We start from the raw sequence: 23,276 nt of genomic DNA on the forward strand, positions 1-23,276 counted from the left end.
CAGTAGAAAATACCATCTTCCTATAGGAATCTATATTAAACAGTCATATTACTCTCATTCTTCTGGTGATAAAAGGGCTTATTCTGTTTAGTTTCATTAAAACTCTCACTGAAAACCTTTGTTTTTCCCAGTCCTCTACTCAGTTTTATAATTTTTCTCTATGTCCTTAACATCTTAAGGAAACCTGTCTTTAGCTTTTTTCATATTATTGTAGAGCAAGGACCAAGTATTGTTGAATAAAAAAGGAAATGAAGACACCTACATTGCTTAGGAAAAGAAAGAAGAAAAAAACCCACTAAAATTATACATCCTAAAGAGTAGCTGGAAGTGCAAATTAAATTTCTTCTGTGTAATAGCAAACTGGTGGGACAAAGCATTTTGAGAGCCTTGCACTTGGAGATACCAAGTGTGATTTACAGATACTATCCAGTAGGCTTTGCAGCAATGTGTTGATGGACATAAAGTACTATCTCTTTATGCAGATGAGAAAAGAGACAAAGACTAAGTGACATGAGGAAGTTAACATGAATCAGAGGAAAAATTGAACCTAGAAACCCCAAAACCCGGTTTCTTGGGTTCCCTAGTTGTTGTCCAATAAGAATTACCCTGCCATGGGTTTGACAAATACCACATGACATTTTCTCTTGGAAGTGTGTTAAATACAGAATTATCATGCCAGTTCTGAGATCTTCTCATATAAGTGAAAAGAGTTGCAAAAGTGCTACAATTCTATTCATCATAATTTCAAGTTTAAATCCTATTACTTTTCTTAGCACAAGTCTGTTCTTGGATATAGGTGTAATTGATCATTAATGCAAGACACACTGCTGTTAGAAAGGCAGTTCATTTCATGTTGGCTTCTTTATTTCAAAGAGATAAAATACTTGAAGTAAGATGAAAATGAAGTGTTTAAAAATCCCACACTGTGAATCGCTGATCATTGCCATACTTTCTCCGTTTCCAAGGGTGAAGGATATTATTTATTTTTAAGAACATTCAAAGATTTCAGCTGTGATGAAATAGCCACCTTGTGCTTTGAAAGGAAACCTAGGATGGCTGATGTTCCATCATGTCTGAAAGTTACCGAGGTGCCAAGTCAAAAGACCAGTAATTAGAGCCTATGCACACAGTAGGGAGCTGGGTAGGAGGGCAAGAGTGGTGATGAGAAAATGATGTTTTAAAAAACTATCCAGATCAACTGAGTTGTTGATACCACATTGACAGCATGAAGCTACAACGGTCTGATCAGGCACAGTGGGGATATGCGCATGTCACAGAGAATTTATACCAGTGTGTAAGAGCTCTTCTGCAGTTATGAAATAAGTGTTGAACAGGTTTTAGTAGAGTGAAGTGTATTTTAATAATAGATTCTTACTGTAAGATTCCCCAAAGCATTCCATATGCTGACAAATCCATGCAAGGTACATAATCCAATTTATTATTTGCATTTTGGAGATGAAGAAATGAAAGTACAGGGTGAAATTCTCTGTCCCATATCACAAGGAAATGTCTAGGACAGAATCTACATTCTTATCTTATACCTCTTTTCCTAAAGTATACTAGAGAAATTGAATTGTTTCCTCTCCCCAAGGAACAGCACCTGAGCCATTCTACATATAAGCCAAAGAAAAGAAAGTATGAATTGATTCCCAGTGGATTAACCTGCAGTGAGAACAGAAATCCTGCTTGGTGTAGTTACCAGGAGTTACCAGAGACTTTTATCTTTCAATCTAATCTGTATGTATTCAAATCAATTTAGACTTAAAAAAGCAAAATATTGAACTATGAACAGCTAGGTTTAAGCTGATTTTGAAATAAAACTACAAATTGTGATGGGAAATCTTAAGGGCCTTAGCAAACCCTGTGGCAAAACATTCTGTATTTGTGTGTTTTGAAAGCCAGACAAGTCCAATGGCTTTGAGTTCACCATTATTACTCCTGTGGCTTTGTGGACAGGATTGGTATGGTAGAATGAGGGGGGCTTACTTTCAGTGGGAGCCTTGTTCTGGAGAGTGTTTTTGTAAGTAAAGTTACTCTGCAAGTTACTAGGTATATGGCAAGGGCTCCTAATCTCAAAGAAATCTCACTCTGTAGTGCTCTTTTTAGTTCAAAACTGGAATGGGATTATTTGCTGGGCTTGGTCATCACAGTGGATTTAGTAAGTAGCTGAGTTACTTACAACATGGATCTAAACAAAAAACTGGTACAAGTCACTGGTAGTTTTCATGTTGCAAATTTTCCTATTAAAAAAAAAAGTAATTGAAGCAAATTTTTTATGCAGAAGTATCAATTACTGAGAGATACTGGGTTTTTGGCAAGAAATATAAAAATGAAGAGTTTTATTCATCAGATTTGATTTTATTTAAAAAATACTTGTCAGCTTGTTTCAGTGCAAAATGCTGATTCTTTTTTTGGTTTAAACAACCAAAAAAACCCCACTAAGCACAACAAAAGTCTGCAAATAAAACCCTCTTCTACATCTAAATGTCACTATGAAATTACAGGTTTCATTTACTTTTATTGAACACATTTAAGTTGTTTGACAGTTCTTTTCTCAAAACTTTGGGGGGTTTTTCTACTTAAAACCAATCAGACCAATTTTGTTATTTCTGAATTGAGTGGTCTATATTTTCAGTGGGATTAAAATTCAGTTTTCTGAACAGTTTGTGTAGCCAGTATTCAGCCAGACAGTATGCAAAAGCCTCTGTATCTAATTCTACCATATTGAAAGCGTTGGTGATCCTAGAGAAAGGGAGCTCGGGTAATGGGGTTGTGTATTCAGCTCATTCTTAAACTTCTTGTGCAGCTTTGGACAAATCATCTTCATTTCTTGTTCTTCTGCTCCCTAAACACAGAAGGGAAATAAATGCTTCCCTCCCTCAAGCAACTGTTGAGAGGCTTAGATGGAAAGTACTAGAGAAGGACAAAGCATTGTATAATATTATTAGCCTTGATAATCTAGGTCAGCCCATTTGTTCCTCACAAAGACTGTAGCAGAATTGGATTGTCTCTGTTCTGCTATTTGTATTTTCTCAGTGTTCTCCATCCTGCCTCCAAATTGAACAATTTTAGCTGTGGCTAAAGGGTTTAAAACTTTTGATTTGTGGCAATAATGCCTACAAAGATGCATTACGGGCACTGAACCGATTATCTCAAACCGGCAGAAAAAGGCAACCTAACCGGCAACACACTGCAGTGCCGGCACCTCGGCCTAACACCTGCTTTCCTGACTCACTGCTCGGTCCTGGAGAGCTTTGTGCATTAGCAAGGGCCATTCAAGCATTTAATGGAGCTCTTTACTTTGAAACAGCATCATTTGCTCCTGTCTATCTTCTGTCCTTCTTTTGCTGAAAGGAATTCACTTTTGCTGTGACTCTGCTCAGTGAGGTGAGGCCAGCCCCTTCTTGCTCCCCTGAGGAGCTTTCCTGCCCCTCGCCTCCAGGTGCAAAAGATATCCAAGAAAGCAAAACTGCAGCTGGTACTTTTTTTAATCTCCAAGCAAAACAGTAAGAAATGTAAAGTTCGGCTAGTAGTTGCACATACTAAGATGCTGTTGTAAAGCTTTGTCTGACAAAGCTTGGAGGGGCTCAGAGGATTTTAGCAGTCTGAACATTTTTTTCTTCGTATTCCTAGGGGTATTCCTAGATTATACCTTCAGGCACACTCTAATATTAAAAGTAACCAATCATTTTGTTTTTAATAGACTGTTAAAACTCAAAAATACAGCACCTGAGCGTGGAGAATAAAATTGTTCAGAAAATGTTGGGGAATGGATGGTTTAGAATTAAAGCTGAGTCACAGTGCAAATAATACATTGGTAAAAAACATGGCAATAATGTATTTAAATGAAGCATAAGCCATTTCATTCAGAACGTAAAATTAAAGCATTAATTATTGAAGATCCACATATAAATTTACTTCTATTCAGACTTCTGAAAAAAGAAATCTTTATGGACAGCATGATTAAGCTATGAGCTTAATCCTGTTGAAGGAAAAAAAGCAAGCAAGTCCCTAATAAGAAAGCAGGCACCTTCTCATTTAACTCGTTCTACCTTAGAGTCCCAGTTGAGTAAGTAAGGGATAAGCTTTACTTTTCTGGGGCTAGAGATTGCACTCCGTCTGGGAATATGAAAGTCCCAATAGCAAAGTCCCATAGAGTCAATTTTTTTTTCCTGTTCAAGGATACGATTGTTTTTTCCACTGAATTTTAACTTTTGGAAATTGATTTTATATATATATATATATAAAAATAATGATCACTGTTTATTTTTCACTAGTTAGTTTTGGACCAGCACAAGCCTCTGAGTCCTGGCTACACCAAACTATCAGTTCCTGTCATGATACAAAGAACTCTTGGTCTTCCAAGCTGTTTATTTTCAGACTTTGAAGACTCAGCCCTGATCCTTTTGAAATTGGCTTAATCCTGTTCTCACTTACAGCTTACTTTAAGTTTGAGGAAATATCTTACTAAATATGTAAAGGTAACTGCTTGCATATTTCTTTTTTTAGACTTGAGTCTTATTTGTTTAAAAGACTACCGGCTGTCACAATGTGTATTCAGTAGTAGATTCATTAATATAGGGACAGGGTTAGAATACAGTTTCAGCGTGTGTGTTCCAGCCAAGGAAGTTCAGAACATTCCCCAGTTCTCTCTTTTTGTTGCATCCTCTGCTGTTTTCCAAAGCATTAGTGTTTGCTCTAAATAGTAGCAAGACATCCTCTCAAAAACAGACGGAAAAATTTATGGAGGTGTAATTACTGTGTAATAAATACTGTTTGATTCCTATGTCATTGCTGAATGGCATTAATAGATATAACTCAGACAAATGGTATTTAATTTTTGACATCTACATTTTTTCTTCAGTTAGGAATACTTTTTTACTTTAAAAAATATGTGCTAAAGCAGATATGCCAATAGTAGTGTTTTTGCATTTGCTTTTGCATCAATATTGTAATTTGCCCACTGGGCTAAAATTAAATTTATATTTAAGACACTAAGCCAATGATGTAGTGGGATGATGGGCCAATTTTTTCTGTAATACAACTTCTACAAAGTCTGTGATGTTATGTGGGGGATAAATTTGGTGGGTAAAGCCAGACCTTTCTCCCGTATAAATCAGCCTGCCACTTCCAGTAGCCAAAAAAAACAAGTTTTTCTAAAATATCATTTATGGAAATAACATGGAAGAAAAAAGATCTCTCTTAATATGGGATTAGAAGTCTTTTAAAACATAACATGAACCCAGTATGGGCTTGAAATATCTGATGAAAATACCTGTCAGCTGTTAGTTGTCTCATATACAAGTTCTGATGGCCAGCTCTTTCTGGTTAAACCCTTATCAAAAAGCCAAAGGGAGCCTGCACAGTTTCTCTCCATTTAAACTAATTGATTTTCACATTTGGATCTAATTGCAGTCCATAAAACAAATAGATAACATGGAAACATTAGTCTGGGGGCCAGTTTTGGCTTTAAAGAAACAAATGAAACAAATGGGGGCTTCCACTTACTGCGTAGGCTTAGAGGAAACGATTTTTCCATTCTGCTTGCTGTAGTCACTAATCTCTACTGACTGCTTAGCACTTCAAGAGTGCCACAATGTTTACTAACAGCATTTAAGCCCATCTATAATAAACATGGGTTTGAGCTTAAACCCTGTAGCCTAGGAGACTGCATCTGACTTTGGAAATCTGAAAGCCCCCATTTGATTCTGTAGCTTTGTCTTGTCTTAAATTTATAACAAGAGCTGGGCTACATTGCTGACTGTGATTCATGGTCTGCCAGATGGGTAGAAGCCATCATTTGCCAAGAGAAGCACAGTGTGTATGATCATGAAATGCAGAAAAACAGTCCAAGCTGGTATGTCAGTCTTTTTGACTGAAACAGACAGGATCTGGGAGTTATGCACCCTTCCCCTTTAGGCTCTTTAGATCCATATCATTTGCATTTGAGCATTATCAAGAAAGTGTTAGATTGACCTAAGAGATTATTCTGTTTATTGGCTTGAAATGGTATCTCCCAAGTAGGAATCTGTGCATTCTTGGGGGCCAGGAAAGAGATATCCCTATGCTGTGTTTAGCTGATGATGCTTGTTCTACACAGAGACTGTAGCTTTCTAGGGTTGTTAATCCAAGGAACTAAATCATTCCCAGGTAAAAAGATAGAAAAGGACATCTTTGGCATTGTCTTTAGAGCAGCCCAGACTTCATCTGGTGAATGAGACTGGAACTCACTGTTGTGCAGTGTATTATTACAGAGCTGTGCCAAGTAGTTTAGATAACAAACCTGGCTCAGATTTGTGACTCTTTGTAAGGTCTATTTGTTCTACACTGCTTGTTCAGCAGCTGCCTTTCTTCATAACTGGGTTTTGGCAAAGAAATTGTATTAAGTTAGTATACAATAAAAAACACTTAGCAAAAAACAAACAAAAACACAGTCTTTTTGCATTTGTGTTTAGTGGATCAAAATCAGATCACAGAGGAGTCTGTTCCTCCAAGCAACGAGGCCTTTTAGTAACTTAGAAGACAGTCTTGGATATATCTATCTATACAGTCTCTCCCTTGTGGAGCTTTGCATGAAAGTTTTTGTCATTTCATTTCACACAATTATACAGCAATGAAATGCAAAAATGCCAGCAGGTGTTCCATTTTTTTTTGGCACTGCAGCTGATTCACAGTCCTGCTTTCCTACAATGTCATTATTAGGAGGAAAGAAGTGTGAAAAATAAAGTAGACCTTCAGCATTCTGATTTGGGATGTTGAATTTTCAAAGTTTGCTTACAAAAAGCTATGTAAATGATCACGACTTACAGCAACACTGAATTCCAAACACATATTGTGCATTTTTTCCCTTTTGGTCTTTCCCCGGTTCTACTGGGGCTCATCCAACATAATGCATATTACAGATTTCCAAAAACGTTATGTGGACAATCATTTTTGGCACATAGAAGTGACAGTAGAGACAAACAAACTTCTTCTGTCTCTGGACTCCTGAAGAGCCAGGAGGCTGCAAATTGCCTGGGACATTGCGTTTATGCATAATCTCTCACACTGGAACAAGTACCATCCTAAACACTTTCTGCTTCTCTTTGTTCTTCATCAGGAAAACACAAATGCAGTGTGAATAACCGTAGCACTTATTTATGTGGCACATATGGGAAAAGCTTAGATAGGATGCAGTATCCAAGGATGATTGACAGATACAGGTTCCAGCCCCCCCATTTCCTTTTTGCCTTTCTAGTCATGAGGTTTTCTTTTTCTGAATGCCTGACCAGACTTCACTCCTGTACAGCAAGTTGGATAATGGTGGAGCACCCCTTTACCTCTGAGGCCTGCTATCCACCTGAATGCCACCGTATGGCCTCCCAAAATGCTTGGAATAATTGGAGCAGACTTGGATTTCATTTTAATTTGTTTACTGGCTGATCCTGTGGGGGAACTGAATGACTGGAGTGCCTTTCTCAGGGAAAGGTAAAACAAGTGCTGTGATTAGAAGGGAGATTGCTCAGAGGTACTTCTTTGGCTAGAAAGTGCCTGAGAGCTTTTTTGTCTGGTTTTGGTCATTGATTCCTTATTAATGCTTGTGACCCTTGTTGCCATGTGGCCATGAGGGTGCTGAATTGTGAAAGCAGTGATTTTCTCCAGGCCCACACAGCTGCCACTTTTCTAGTTTAATATGCATTCATCTTTGCTATATTCAGAGGAACGTGTAATGAAAATCACCATATTAGTTGTGAGCTGTCAGCGGTGAAGAATTTCAATTACTGTCATAAGTGTCAACTCACTGCAGAGAAGGAATACAGCATGACACATCAGAATAACAAATGCGTGATAGATCCATTTTAATTGCCTTTCTTATCCATATTTAACCTCTATCACTGTAACAGAAAGGAGAAGGGAAGAAAGGAAGTAACCTTCTTTTCTTAAAAACAGTAGTGAAGGGTAAAGAAGAGGATGGAAAGACAGCCAGCAGCCATCGACTTATGAAACAACGCTGTCAAGGGGTTCCCCTATGGAGACTGGCTGGTGTGTTTGCTGTCCTCATCAGAACAGTTTCCATGTAATCAGCTGATTGGATACTCCTGCTGCTTTCTCCTGCATTATTCATCAGATAAAGGGAACCAGCTGGTGGTCTTTTGTCATAAGCTGGGCTTTTAAGGGGGGTAATAATAGAAACTCTACCAGTGATTCCTAGTCCCCACACAGGGGTGCTCTTAGACTGTTTCCTCAAGGTGGTAAGGCCTGGTTTTTGTCCTGTTGATCTGTCTAAACTGATCCAGAATTATCTTTGCCCAGTTAGGGGAAGATTGTTTATTTAATGGGGGTATCTCTACATTTTTCAGTCTGTCCAGCTTGATTCTCTGCAATGGTGTGTGACTGCACAAGAATCTTTCCTGCCAAGTATCTTTTTGGATGTGATGCAGGTCCTGAGCCCTTTTTGTGATACCTCCTATACTTCAGTGAGCAAGATAAACACCATGCTGACTGTGCAAATGTAATCTGTATTGGTGAGTACTAAAAAATGGTAAATCAAGGTGGAAATGTTTGAGGAATCAACCAGTCATAGGCTGAGAATTATTTTCCCTTTTAAAAATGAAAATATCATTAAAAGCTATAGACTTGTCTAGCATATCAGAATTATAAGCATTGCAGCAAAAGAAGGCCTTAATTATGTCTAATCCATCCCATGTCTACCAAATAGGATCTGAATTTTAGGTGCTGATTCTGGTCCATTTGTCCTGTGGGCAGAGCAAGATCAGCCTAGTATTGTATTTTAAGATGACTGAAAGATGCAAAGTGAACAGTATAAAAGATGAAAAAGCAGCCTGAAATTTTGAAAGGGCTCTAGGGATCTGACTCATGATTTCTGCTTGACAGTGGCCTTTTACATTACTCTAAATATGTGCCATAAATATTCATGAACAGTAGTGATGAGACATGCCACACAATTTTTCAGCTGTGTTTGTAGATTCTTCACCTGCTTCCTTAAAGATGCTATTGGTATGCTGTTAACATTTAGGTTATTATATTCATTAAGATAGAGAGGATGTAATGTTTCAGGGTATAATAATCAAGATGACTTTTTTTTCTTTAAACATCTATGCTTGCCTCACAGATATCATTCCTTTAAAGCCTTAGAGGATTTGAGTGAGATTTTTTACAAACACTTGATTTTTAAGTACATGGAAAAACTAAATCTGGAATTGATAAGACTATTTCTGTTTCATGGAAAGCATCCCATGACTTTTTCTTTAACTGCTTTGGATGTCTCCCGTTCCAGTGAGCCTGACAATTTAACAGTCCTTCACTCCTAAAAGGGATATTCTTTTCTTTGATGCAAAGACAAAGGTTTTCTTTTCCAAGTAATGCATGCAGCTCATTATGCTGTGCTTCCTTGACTGACTTTCCACTTGGTGTCTTTTCAAAGTTCATCTTCATGCCTACAGCACCAGAACACCACTAAACTTAAAACACTTTATCATGGACTGGGTGGCTGTCTGTGCTGGATAAATTCCAGTTTCTTCATCAGCAGGTGATTCTGCCTTTTCCAGGAATCTGTGTGTGTGATCACTATCATGAGCTGATCTTTTCTTAGTGGCGATTCCCCTGAAAAACAAAATCAGTTCTTCAGCTTCCTGTCAGTTGCAAGATCTCTTGTAATTTCATATTCTTTTTGTACCTTCTATGTTTAATTTCTTTATGGGAATCCGTATGTTTCTGTAATAGAACTTTATAAGCAGTCTCCTCTGCTTGAGTAAACTGAAGCTGTTAAAACACATCAAACAGCTCAAGGATCACTCATTGTCAAATACAGGGTATGCTGAATTTTTTATTGTTATCACCTGTTGTGTGCTATATCTGCAAGCAGCTGTTTGCACATTTTCCAGTTTTCTGCAGTTGTGGAGAATTTAAAATCTTACAGAGCCTGGAACTGCTTCGTCCTTTCACACAATTTGTTTTGGCTTTGGGCAATGTGCAGTGTTCAGAATTATTCCTGAATAGGGAGTTTGATATCTTCTAAGTATATCAATCCTCTGACTTTGGTTGTGTTACGCAAACTTTCACTTGAGACTTAAAGCTCCCATTCCTTATGTTCTTTGTCAACTACAATTTTACCATTCTTTAAAAGAGCAGTAAGACAGAGGTATCAAGATCACTAACGCTATATACAGAAGTGCTGAATAACCAAGCCTCGACCTTCACTAGAGTTGAAGCTGCTCTTTGGTTTTCGCATCCAAACTCTAACCTCCTTTTAACTTTGGAGCAATTAGGGTTCCACAAGAAATACGACTCTACGCACTTTCAGTTTTTAGTTTCAGTTAAAGAAAAATCAAAACATGTATCTCCATATGACTACCTGCCCCAGCCCATCAAATCTTAAGTCAAACTAAGCAGTGAAGTGGTGTATTTTTTTCTAAAAGTTTTTTTTGTGTGTGTTGAATGGTTAATTCCAGGAAACTAAATTAATCAGATTCTGACAAGGTAATCAAGGCTACAAAGTATTAGAATTAACTGCAATCACTTAATTTGAACAAGAAGCCATGGTAAGAATGATGTAAAAGATGCTCAAGCCAAATTTATCAACTGTTTTAACTGTCTGGCTAAACAAAACTAATTTCATATAATTGTTTCAGCTTTTATTTTTTATGAATTAGCAAATTAGATTGCAGAGTAATAAGGATCTGTTTTGCATGCTTCACTGAAGTGTAAAAAAAAAAAAACTACCATGTTGTTTAAATAATTAAAGTCTGTGCAAAGTTTTAGGCTACAGGTCACACAAGAACCAACCGCTCCACTTTTCAGAGCAGTGTAGATCTTAGTCTGTTTATAACCCACGAGGCAGGAGTAGAATTCAAGTCATGTGAATGATAATTTAATGTGTGAAAACCTAGTCCTCTGCCAATGTTTAGCATGATGTTTGTGGCGATCTGCCTTAAGAAGGATTCCTGTATTTGTGTCCAAAGCTTTAGATGTGATTCTGTTCTGAATAATGGTTTCTGAATAACGGTTTCTAAAATCTTACTTAAGATCTGCTGTTTGTGTGTATTCAGAATTGGACTACCCAACTTTTGAAATGAATTGCTAATGTTTTTGATGATATCCACAAGGCAATAAGATATTCATGTAGCAAAAGGCTGGCAATTAAAATACAAAGCTGGGGGGAGAGTAGGAGAAAGAGTATCATGTATTTAAAATATAGTTGTAATTGTCTCTATTTTAGTAGACAATTACTTTCATAGGGAGAGAGATGGAGCAACTCTTAGCTGAGACTTTAAATCAACAAAATTACCGAGTTGCTTTAGCAGATACAGTCCATGCATCTTCTAAAAAGATTTAAGTAGACATACTGTTATTCTCAAAATCAGCTCAGGCAGTTTATTCCATGGACTGGAGACTCTGAAGTAGAACACACAAAGTAGTTTATGAAAAAACATGAGCTGAATAAACAGATCTATTTACAGGGTGCTGGGAATAACAAAGGAACAAAGATCAAGTCACAGAAGTAAGCTAAAATAGACAATATGAATACAGAACTTTTATGGAACAAAAATATATGAAGGAAAATGATTTGAGTGTATTTTAACACAGTCGCCATAGAAGAGTCTTTCACTCAGCTGCCTGCAATCCCACAGAAGACAGAATCACGAAGATCATGACCATGGGATGGTAACCATGTTATTCAGATGGAGGTGAGGTGAAGAGGGTTTAGAGAACCCTGACTGGGATGGCATCCTATTAGAGGCCCCCCCCCCCCCCAAACTAACAAAAAAAGGGGTGGGGGGGAAAACCCACAACTTAATTTAAATCTCCAAGCCTGAACTAGATTGCTAGGATGACAAATGTCAATGCTCACTTTTTTGCTGGCTTGTTATCTAGTCACTGAAAGACTAAGGGGGGTGGTGGTGGTGGGGAACTATTTAGACTTTTTAGAGGAGAACTGCCCTGGAGTATTATAAGACTAATTTGCCTAATTCCGGATACCACCCTGCCTCTTCGCCATCTGTTCATCCCCAGTATATTATGCAGCAGGAACGTGGGGAGCTGCCCTGTCCTGGCAGGTGTTTGCACCTGGCAGAGCTACACTCCCGTGGCTAGAGGGGAGCTGCACCCACTGCAGGGCACTGAGGCATGCACAGAGTGGGCATCAAAACTCTCCAGGGCTGGGAAGCTCCATCCTGGGATACCGGAGAAGCTGAGACTGTCAAGATCAGCCATTAGGAGAGGCTGTGGCTTTGAAGTAATAGTCCTCTGATGATTCAACTTTGGCACCATACAAGTTATCAGGGAGCAGCAAGGGCTGGCTGCTCCCTAATGGATGGAGCCAAGTGTGAAAACACAGACTGCAGGGCAGTGCCCTTGCTGGGCAGACCCCCTCCCACAGTACCTGAGCAAGGCGAGCAGGACAGGCCTGGGGTGTCTGCCCAGAGCCCAGCTCATTGGGCAAATCTGTAGTGATGAGGCAGGTCCAAGGTCAAGCCAGGAATGCAAGTTAGCAAATCAGGATCAGGCTGGGTGAGGGTAACCAGGGTTGATCACAACCCAGTGATCACTGGGCAAGTCCATGGTCCCAAGGTCAGGCCAGGATGTCGGTCCATGAGTCGGGATCCAGATCAAGAGGCTCCATGGTCAGGCATGGGCATGGTTGTAGCACAGCTGGAGACAGGTAACCTGCAACATAGCTCAGGCAGAGACTGAAGACCCCAAGCTGAGCTGAAATGGAGCCCCCAAGGCCCATGGACAGGGGTGTGGATGTGTGTGCCAGATGAGGCTGCTCAGGGTCATTGAGGCCTTTTGGTGCACTCGGGGCCCTGATACTTGTTCCCAGTGTCAGGGATGGTGCTCTTTGAGCTGTTATAATTGCACATCTGCTCCTGTAGCAAATGGAAGTACAGTGTAAATGTGTTAGGTGGTGATTAATCTCTGCTGGAGCTTTAATTAAGCTGGATCTTCAGCAGAGGAAAAAGCCTGAGAGAGAATCAGGCAGAGAATAGCACTGAGAGATGATTAGGTTGCTAACCATCCGTAGCTGGTTGGTAGCTAGCAATGCTCCTCAACCTGGTAATGGGTAATAGGAACTGGTAAAACCTGAAGTGAATGTTCCAGGTATTCTGCAGTTTAATGCAGCTTTACAGGTTGGCTCCTTAACTGTTGAGTGACCACTGTGGGTTTAACTATGCTGTGCATGTCAATTCTTCTCTTCAAAGCCATGCTCATTGTTGGAAGGCATATTTATTATTTTGAATTTATTGGATAAATTTAGTCACATTATGTGTCTGTCTAGCAGCCAGGAATAGCCAGTTTCTCACTCTCTCAGAATATTTGTCCCTCACAAAATGTTAGAAGCAAGAAGTTGAGCTGGATGCAGTCCTGGTCTGGTTGGGCTGCCATGACCATGTAGTGCAGTAATGCACCATGTCTACACCTTTAATTTAGTTGCCTTAAACTGTCTTGCCTTTAGCATGAATGTCCCAATTGCATCTCTTTGCTTTGTGCTGTTTTGGCTCCCACAGTGGTTTTGTCATTAGAGAAATGATTTAATTCCCATAACTCAGATCCACTGCCTGCTTTAACTATATGCCCTTGGTACTGGGGCACATCATGGGGGACCTGTCTGATGTGCACCAAGAGGAAGCCCCCGAATGGGCAGGTAGAACACATTAATCACCAGGGGGCTGCACAAGCCCCAAGAATCTGTGGCTCTTGTTTAGTGACTTGCTTAAAATACAAGGCTGTAAATTTGTACTGAAAATATTAAAAAGCAAAGTATTTTAGGTCATCTGAACATTTTCAGATGAAACTAGTCACTGAATTTGTGCAGAATTTGGCAGTTTCAGTTAACCAGTAACTGTTTTTGCTGAATATAAGCCATTTGTCTGAACCTTTTGTGTAGTCCTGATCATTGTTACTTGTTCATGTACCCTAACTGTTGGCTCATTAGGTATTTTGTGCCCAGAGTAGGTCATAATCTAAATAGCCAGGATTCAGAACAGAAGGAAAAGGGATGTTAAAGGCAGGAAATAGAAATAAAGACAATAATGTTTTTGTCTACTGTCTTACTCTGCTAGGTCAGGGACTTTCTAACAGGCTGCAAGTGCAGATCGCAAACTTTCAATGCAGACTATACAGATCTAGACTATATTCTCTGAAGCACACGAATACCAAGGTGTTCAAACTCAGCCTGCCAGTGCATTAATGCCCCAGAACATATAGAGAATATCTCCAATTCATCCACAAGTCATTTGTAGAGGGGATAGAGGCAAAGTTTCATTAGCTCATTAGGAGCTTCTGTTTTATAATGATATAGCTATAGCCTATGATCACATGCAGAATTTGTGAGAGTGAAGAAGTAATCTCAGATCTTTTAAATCCCAGCCCAGGGTCCTGATCTTCTCTTTTGTAGAATATACAGGGTTTTTCTTGTGTTTAGGTTTTTTTAGTCAGTGTTCAGGTTTGTAGTTTGTAAACCCATGAGATTTCAAAGCGCAAGGTAAATATATTCCAGACAAATTCTTGAAGCATGTAGCACAAAACTGCAGAATTAAGGGGTTACCTGTTTCCAAGGGATATACAGTATTTATATAGCATTACTGACAAGCCTGGAATTCATCAAGGGACTTAGCAGAATACAAGAGCTGCCAAAAGCAAGAAACAAAAGAAAGCAGAAGGAAGGATGGCATATTGTGGAGAGTCTGTGAGACTGAGTCTGTGAAGAAAAACAGCATAACTTTGTCTAGTGACACAGTTGGAGTAGAAGTTAAGGGCATTAAAAGAAGCTGGATGATGTCTCTCCTGAGACCTTTAGAACATTTAGAGAAAGGAAAGGATCAAGAGATGTGTTTGCAGATAAAAGACAGTTAGGAGTCCTAGGACTTTGATTGTAGGATTAATTACTTGGATATTGATTTAGGTAACAAGTATGCAAAAGCTAAGGAAGATGTACGTTTGCAAAAATATTTCTAAGGATTACTGTCTTAAAGAAAAACTATGCCATCTGAGGCAATTTGGGGATGCTAAAAACATGAGATGAATGACAAGATAATATCCAGCATTTCTCAGTGACCTTTATTTCTCATGGATCTCAGTGGAACTTTATTCATTGTGAACCTGATCTGCCATTTTTCTTGGATCCAGAGTTCTGTATTCTTGTACCTTTGAGTAATAGCTTGAAATGAATGAACTATTGGCAGAGTCAAGCACTGCTCACTGAGAGTGAACGGAACAGAATTTAATCCTCAGTTTTTACTCTTACCCTGGCCAAATTCCCTTTCATTAGTGCATGAGTAAGGACGGAGCACCTCAAGTCTTGACAGCATATTTATTAAGTGCAGACTTAACCTCCACACTTGTACGGAAGTGATGCTTTTATTCCTTTTAAATATAAAGGAATGCAGTGGAGTCTTTTGTTCTTATTCAGCCTCTGCAATTAAGCAGAAAATAAATACAGTTAGAGCTAAGCATCTAGAAAGAGGTGAGATGTTCTGTGGTGTCCACAGCAATGAAGAGGATTTTTGCTAAGAACAAACTAATAGCTGCTGAAGAGATGCTTCTGAGAGCTCAGCCAGTGAAGGCTGGGGCAGGAAGGGAGGGGAATAGCTGGAGATAGTCCTAATCATGACTGTAGAGGTGAATAATGAAGTCTCATGCTGTGTCTAAAGTGCAGACTGCATCCAGATGCTTTGGATCCAGACATCTTGCATGAAGCTGAGGCAACACTTGGTAAGTAGTATTGCCAGCACAGCTCTCGCATGACAAAAAGCTTATGCTCAGACAGCTCTTGGGTACTACATGTGCTTTCAGATGAGTGTGTATGCTTTTATTCTTAAAGAGCTTGCATGATACTGGCTCTCTCATTGGTCTACTCTTAGTTTCTTTACAATAAATTTTAAAAATACTGAGCTCTGTCTTATACTGCAGTAAAATAGACGGATGTGTAGAAAAACAAATAAGAGTGTATTACATCTATATATTCATAGCTGGCTACCTTGGTAGCCACAAAAAGGTGCTCCACAGGTGTGCTGTATGTATATTGGCTCTTCTTCCATCAGTGAAATGCTTTTGCTGTTGGGATGGAAAGAGTTTATTGTTTAGCAGTAACCCCAATTCATTCCTGTCTTACCTTCCTGGCTTTCAGAAGAAAGCCAGATTTGACACCATTGCTGTGTAGCAATATCTGTTGCTTTACCTGCATTACAAAGAATTACCTTTTGTGGAGTATAATTTTGCCTGTGGTGACAAAAGATCTCTGTATCCCCTTAGAATCACAGGGACAAACTCTAGGGAAACTGATCATTGGCCAGAACACATTTGTAGCTGCAAGAATTAGTCATCGATAGGGTTATTTTCAAGTAAATGGAGAGTTACACAGCACACTGACTTCAAGCATGAAAGATGGCTTAAGAAAATACCACCTCTGTTGCTGGTTTGTGCTCTCATACAACAGTGTGTTGCCCCTTCTTTGTGCCAGTGGAACTGTTAGTGGGGTTACACCTGTGTTCTCTGGATGCAGCCCTTCTCACCAGAAAAGAGCAAAGGCTATCTTTAAGCTAAACTATTTCAAAGAATCAGTTTGCAATGTAGTCTCCCAAACAACTCTCTGAACAAAACTGAAGGGAAGGGAGGAATGGGAACCTTTTTAGCTATCTTCACTGTTAAAGTCACAGCTTAAGCATATCCTGTCCAGGAGGAGATTCTGTGTGATCTATATGCCCAACCAAAGCATTTGCAGTTTCAAATATTGCGTTGCCCTGAAGTGCCAAATGGGCTATGACCCAAAAATAATTTCAGTGAAAATAGCATTTGCAGTTAAACGTTCATACAGCTATATCACATGCTGCTGCTTCTGTGAAATCCAAACGGAGTATTTAAAAAAGGAAAAAAGTGAACATGCTGCTATGTAGATACAGGGTATATTACACTGTGTATGTATAAGGCTATACTTTACCATGTGTCTGTCTTCACATACAGGAGAACAGGATTAAGACCTTCAATGAAATCTCAGGCGTTTTCCAAAGGAGGCTTGCATGTCATGGGGCAAACAGCCAACCTAGTGCCCAAATACTATGAAATAGGAAGATGCAGTAGAGCCTTTGGGACTTCTGAAGATCTGCTTCTTTCATTAGCAGGTGCCCTACTTTCACATAAAGGATATTTTGCAGTGCAGAAGGGCATTACAGCAAAAGGTAGGCATGGGTTCATAGGGGAGGAGAAGATTAGAGTTGTGCTCTTCTCCAGACATTAGTATCTGCTAATGTGGCTGGGCATGCCATCATGTGGTAACTGGCTGAGCCTGATTTTTCTCATGTGGATTGTGCCTCAAAGAGAACATAACATGAGTTTTTCAGTATATTTTGTGGCATCACTGCGTAGGAGAGCTATCCCCTCTCACTCCTAATACTCTAATCCAAACTCTAATCAACCCTGGATCCAAAGGGATTCCATCATGACTGAGGCTTGTATCACACACAAGCATGTAAGAGAAGGGTAAATGCCTCAACAGAAACATGGTCTGAAAGTACCAATATAATGGGGCTGGAAACTATTCCCCCAAACCCAAAGTTTGCTTGACATTTTTTTCAGTAGAGAAAGAGGTTAGAAAAGATGAGAGCAAAAAGTGCGCATGTGCAGGGCCAGATTCATAGCTGGCACAGATCAGCTTTGTTCAACTGTAGACCCTGGAGTTGTACTGATTTACGCCAGGTTCTGGATAGAGCAAGTCTGTAAATGTCAATGCGGAGGTTGGCCAGGCCCAGTGGACTGGGGGTGCTTCCTATTCACACCACATTTGCATGTTGAATTAACAAGCAAGACGCATCAGGGCAACTAAACAAACACAAATCTCTGACCTGCTCCCTTTAACTGGTACTTCAGTGTGATAAGCTCATTAAGGGAAAATCTGCTAACACTTGCTTTGTGCTGGCAGAAGACTGGTGGGTGATGCATGCTGTCATCTCAACAGGAGATCAAGAGATATCCAGCTCTGACATGACCCATCACTGCTAAATAGCAAATTCGTGTAGTTAGTTGTGTTTCATGAAACTGCTTGATGCACATTAAAGGAAACCTTTTGAACCCAAAGCTCATTATTATTATATTTTTTTACTCAAATTTGCAGGCAGGCTGCTGTACAACCCAGTTCTTAGCACTGTCCTGTCGACTGTCTAATGAATATGAATGTTATTTGCACTGCTCTTTTGGGGCAAAGGCCCAAATCCTGATGCCTGTGTTTTTCCCCTTGGCATTAACTAAATTTGCAGCAATTAGGGCCCAATCTTATGAAGTGTTAAGAGCCCTTAGCTCTGCTGATTATAGCAGACTTGGCATCCTGATCAGAAGGACCATTATGCCAATGGAAATAATTGAAGATCTTGGCATGGAAACTGGTCCCACATAGTCTTTTTCTTCCAGCCTTCTGTGTACTGTTTCTCTTCCCCTCCCGCGCCCCCCCCCCCCAAAAAAAAAGGTGAAAATATTTCCTTTCATTCAACAGCAGATCTACAATAATGGTTGTTTTTTCCTTGGGATTGGTTTATTTTTATGATGAGCATAGAATCTTTTTTTTGATTGAAGTCTTAGCATAGAGAACTAATGAACTATAGGTGGATATAAGCTGAATAGCTTAAGTGCTTGGTATCTGGAGTTACATATTCCTAAGTTTCCTGCTTAAATGTATTCAGTTGTGCCCAGTGGTTGCCCATCAAACAGTAATCAAATGGTAGTACAGTTGAACCGAGTTAGAAGGAACTAGTTATACAGTAGTGTCCCCATCATTATGTCTGTCTGTAAGTAGAACCTTCTTTTTTTGTAGATCCACTTTTTCTAGAAGAACTACTATTGAGTAATCTCAACAGTTAAACAAAAACTTCAGTGTGGTTTGGGACTGCACACATGTGTCAGTCCTAGACAGTTAACTGCTCTGTTATACTAGTCTCTTGAGGATGAAGATATAAAGGGATAATGCGAACAAAACATGTGCTGCCAGTGCTCCTGGTCAGTTCAAAGTATGTTATATTATGTATTGTATTAAATACTTTGTTCCATAAGATATTCATCCAATACATTTTACTGATATTGCTAATGAGAGGAAAGCAAGAGACTCGGACTTTGTCAAAGCTCAAAACTTTTATGGGTACATCTGCGTTAGTGTCTTATTTCAGATCACAAGTACACTTTTGAAGAAAACCTCCTAATTGTCTCCACCTACTGCACTAAAGTTCACATTGAAAAGAGGTCTTTAGGTGAGCAAACTGCATGCTGCTAGAATGAAACTAAACTGAATGACATGTTGCAGAAGTGCGCCTTGTATGTCCTCAATTTCAGCTTCTTCAGATTGTCTCCTGCAGGGCTGCACAACTTGCTGATATAGAAATAGTCTATATGAACTAGAGGAAAATCTTAGTGAAGTTTTAGGGAGTTGGGGCTGTACTAACAGACAGCTCTGATCCTGTTTGGTTGAAGGAAGTGGTACACACAGGCACACATGCATACTATTAACTAGCATAAGGTAAAAGAGGAAGATTGACCTGACCCATTGTCCTTGGAAAGTGTGGAATGTGCAGCTAACTAGCTTTTCTTGCATGTTTAATAGCAAAACCTGATTCCCTGGTCTGAAGGAAAAGGCATATGATGTATTGCAACATTAATCTTGATTCAGTAGGTAGATGAGTATGCCAGTTGGAGTGTCCTACCAAGGCCTGAACCTGTTATTAGAAGACATCTGCAAACTGATGGGTAAAGCTCAGATTACATCATCTGGTTTCATCAGGATAAGGTATCTCTTACTCATGTTCATTGGGCATGCATGGTGATTTAAGCTGTTACCTTTCACCTTCACCCACAACTGTTTGCTGCAATGGTCCTGCTGAAGGTTATTGTTCAACAGAGTAGCAGAACTGAATGTGGATTTGGCTGCACTTCATTCTGGCATCTTGGCACACAATTTGCCTTCCCTGATAGTGTAAGCTAATCCTCCAGACTGTGAACTGCATTCTCTAAAATGCAAATACACTTTTTTTTTTTTCCCCTGACTCTTCTGCAGAGTGCTGTCCTCCATCAAATAGGAGAGGTGGGAATTCAGTTGCCACGCAGTATAGTTTATCAAATTTCAGCAATTAGAGCCCTTAAAGTCCCTTTTAGGACTAAAGGGGATAGCTGAAAGACATAACATTGGGCCAGAGAATTTACCACACGTTTCAGTAGATTTCACTTTAATATCATCAGTAAGTGACCCAGACTGGGTGTGATGGGCAGCAGTTATTACTTTTGAAACTCAGAATAAACGATTACAGGACGGAAGTACATTGGCAGAGTTGGTATATATAAAGTGACATGGCAGGTAGAACCAGTTTTCAGTTGGACCAATGTATAGGAATCATCATGAGTTACAAGCAAAGGGTAAAATAGGTCAGGATCAAGAAACTATGTAGGGGATTCACCACTGAAACATCAGGTAGTTCTGACATACTTAATCTGAATGCACTGGCAGAGGTGTCAGCTGAAAGTAATGTGAGTGAAATGTGTTCACCTTCTGCCTGCTCTAGCCTGTGCTAATAGCCTTTCTTTCCACAAATATTTTACTGACCTGCAGGTTGAAAAAGGAAATAAATCTGTTCAGTCTTAGGTAACATTGGCTTTTACCTTTTTCTCAAGAGTGAGCAGCAATCAAAGCTTGCCATTCACTGCTTCCTAGATTATAGTTGGCTTAGTGTTGTGGATATTTCTAATGAGTCTTCTTATTAAAATAGCTTAAAAAGTCAAATTGAGGGAGAAAGATATGGATATTTAAAACATATGTATGTATGAAAAATATGTCAGTATACAAATGTCAGTATACAGAATATTTAACTACTTATATTCAAATACCAAAACCTGTATGCTGATAACTTATGAGTTCAGTCATCTTGTCCTTTTTAGCCTCTTTTTCTATGCAGAATATCACAATATAATGCAAAATATGAGCATTTGCATTGACCTTTCTTAGACTGTAACTTTGTGATAGATGCTTATATTAATAAGCATCTACTACAGGAAAGATGGTTTCATGAAACCTGTGGTAGATAAGGAATTTGAAAGCCTTTACAAGGTGAGTTACAGATGGGAGGTGTGCTGACTAAAGGAGACAAATGGGAAGCCATGAGCTGCTTGCATGCAACAGTGCTGTACGCAGTTTAGTAAAGGCTGTTACAGTATCTGTAATCAGCAGGCTTCCACAAAAATCTTTATTAGAAGATCTTTATTAAAAAAGCTTTTTTCAGACAAAAAAGTGTGATAGCTGACCATTGACTGTTTACCTTCTCAATTCTCCTGAGAACCCTCTAGTATTATTAAATGTAGAATGGATTTACCCTTTCCTTCCCTGCTCAATCACTTGTCCCAAAGGTTCCAGCCAGAGAGAGAATCTGCTTTGAAAAATTTTTTAAAATACTTAGTCACCAGCTGAACAGGTTTTTAAACTAGCAACATTTGTGGTGAGAAGGGACAAAGAAGTCGCATGATAGGAGAGCCTTTCTGCTTGTAAGAGTAATGGAAAAATCAGTGTGACATCTTTATAATTGGAAACATCAGTTGATCCTGCCTTGGATTAGCTCCCTTCTTGAGGTCCCCTCCAGGTCTTTTTTCCTGTGATTATGATCGTTTCATACACCTCCATGACACAGCCCAGGAGATTTCAGCAAGCCCAAAACTGCTGGGTGAACTAGAGCATTTGGCATGCCTTATTTGCAGTCTGAGTCACTGCATCTACACTTTTCTGGCCATAAGGCCAAACACACAGTCAGATTGACAGACCATCCATGTTATTTGTGCCACCCCTATTATTTGTGTGTGCTCTCAGGGTTATCTCTTGAGCAAGCCAGGGCTAACTCCCAGGGCAAGCCACCCAAGGGTGCATGCCGCTGTCATGCATGTATGCTCCAGCACTCTGCCTAGCTGGGCAGTCTTTGCTTAATCCATCTGCTTTCACAGACATATTACGCGGCTAAGGGCCAGCAGACCAGATGGCACCAAGTGCTTTCCTAGAAGAGTCAGCATCAGCTGCTCAAAAATAGGAGGAGTTTCAAAGCCCTCTGAGCACAGGCCAAGTTTAAGTAGCCTCAGTGACAGTATAGATGCAAAATGTCAGGTCTGGGAAATCCTCTGGGACAGGTCAGGTCTGATGCATGATCATGTATGGACGCAAGGTCAGTTTGCCTACATTCAGCTTTTCTTTACATTAAAGAGCCCTCCTCTATATAGAGAAGAGATTCCTTATGGTGACTTGGAGATGATGATTCAGGCAGCATCTGATCAGTATTTTGTTAACCAAAATAGCCTGACTTTCTTTGACCTTCTCAGAGGTCCCCCAGTAAAAAAGGGCATCTCTTTCAATGGCTGTTTCTGAGTTAAATGTTCGATCAGGTTAAAGAGCTTTGGGTTTTGTAATAAAAAGCCACCAAAAAAAAACCTTTTTCCATCTTTGCAGTTCTAGTTATTGTTCCATTTAACACAGAGTATAGGGCCTTATGTCAATCTCTGTGCTTTGGCAAATTTCAGGTACAATGAGCACATCCTTAATGTGCCATTTGGGCTAGACCAGATAAGACCTAGTCAATGCTCTCTTTTTCATATATGGCATCCAATATGATTTCAGAAATCTAGATCCAAATTTAAAGAGCTAAAGACTATTGCTAAAACCTTTTCTTTTGATATTAAAAGTGTGCCCAAAGGCATGGAATGATGATGATGATACCTGAGACTGCAAATGTCATTAAATAAAGGGATAGCTTAATGGAAACATAACTAAATGTATGCATATCAGAGGCTACTAGAATTTATAAATAAACCTACTTAAAATATACCAAAGCAGTGACAACAATTTAAAAAAAAAAAAAAAGCCCAGTGCCTGTAGATTTTCACCTGGTCATTAACATGTAAATCACTATCTTAATTATTGTTCCATTTAATGAAAGTTTTCTTAATCCTTATTCCTGAGTGTTTTCACTATTATTAAAAACATCAATTAGATTTGTTTCATGCTTTTAGTTGCTGGAGAAAGACTGAGCTGGCTTTTAAATTTTTTAATGCTCTAAACAGCAAAAAGGGATGGAGAACTGAGAGAAGATCAAATGTTCCCAGTGCTTAACCTATAAAAACTAACAAGAACTATGGATGACTTTGTGTGTGTGGTATCGAAAACATGATCCAGGGGAGCAGTGTTTTACAGCTCACCAGACAGTAATGACCAAGCACAAAAAGAGCCTTTCTTCAGCTTCTTTTTCAAAGCAGACCATGCTGGTCTTGCCTGT

Source organism: Apteryx mantelli, chromosome 4, assembly GCF_036417845.1.
Source record: "Apteryx mantelli isolate bAptMan1 chromosome 4, bAptMan1.hap1, whole genome shotgun sequence".
Taxonomy (NCBI): Eukaryota; Metazoa; Chordata; class Aves; order Apterygiformes; family Apterygidae; genus Apteryx; species Apteryx mantelli.